This window comes from Mirounga angustirostris, unplaced genomic scaffold, assembly GCF_029215605.1.
Source record: "Mirounga angustirostris isolate CCGP_5_RB_7025 unplaced genomic scaffold, mMirAng1.0.hap1 SCAF_7, whole genome shotgun sequence".
Classification (NCBI taxonomy): Eukaryota; Metazoa; Chordata; class Mammalia; order Carnivora; family Phocidae; genus Mirounga; species Mirounga angustirostris.
Window position 1 is genome coordinate 142,552,437 of NW_026991715.1, and position 1,131 is coordinate 142,553,567.

The window sequence follows — 1,131 nt, forward strand, 5'->3', positions numbered from 1 at the left end:
CTGCGTGTAAGCCTGGAGAAAACACTGACATGACAAGGCCATGATACAAAGAATGTGAGAAGTAAAAGAAGTCCAAGTACCAGGCGGGGGAATTAAACTTGCCTCCTATCAAAAAAGTACGCCTTGAAGATAAAAAACGTTCTGAGGATGGATGGTGGTGATGGTAACACAACAGTGTAAATGTCTTTAATATCACTGAACTGTACATTTAAAGAGGATTAAAATGGTAAATTTTATGTTATGTACATTTTGCCACAATAAGAAAGTCTCATACTGGTATTCATCCAACCCCTCGGTATGGACACATAATGGTCAAAATTTAAGAGAGAAATGTATTCTAAAATCAGAAAGAGACAGGGGTGCCTAGGTGGCTCAGTTGGTTAAGCTTCCAACTCTTGATCTCAGCTGGGTCTTGAACTGAGGATCCACAATCCTCAGTTTGAGCCCTGCATTGGGCTTAAATTTTTAAACAATCAGAAAGGACAAGGACATATGTTTGCATTTTTGCTATAATTTTCTCATCATTTAAAACATATAAGGTTAGAAAGACATTAAATGTTGGCATCACACAGGAAATTCACCTCCAAGTTACTGCTGGCCTTTAAAAGTGGTGCAAAATTTATATACACTTCCTTCCAATTAGTTTGTTATTCGTTACACAACTGAATTAAAAGCAAAACAAGACCAAAAACACCCAGTACCTCCTCCCTTAAAATCGTGTTTGGATGCCTTCCCAGAACATAGCAACTATTTAGAGATCTTAATTTTTTAATTTCCTTGTAACAAAATGTCCTTTTTTTCACAATTTGGTCTCACTCCACCCTGCCCTGCCTCCCCCCAACACAAGGTTATGGATAAACATAATTGATTAATAGGTCACAGAGCTATAGGCTGCCCATGCCTGGGAAAAGCTCTTCCTCTCAATCCTGGGCTGATGTGGAAATCATTACATCGGGTAAGGAGATGCAAGGTGAGTGGTAATTTACAAATGCCATGTAGGTGCCTGGACAGCCCGACTGGAAGCATAAGTCTAGATCAGACAGTCCACGAATATCACAGTAGCCTGCTGCAGTCTGTCATCGCATCTGCTTGTGAACACAAAGGGTGGAGTTCATTTTTTCTTGGTCCCAG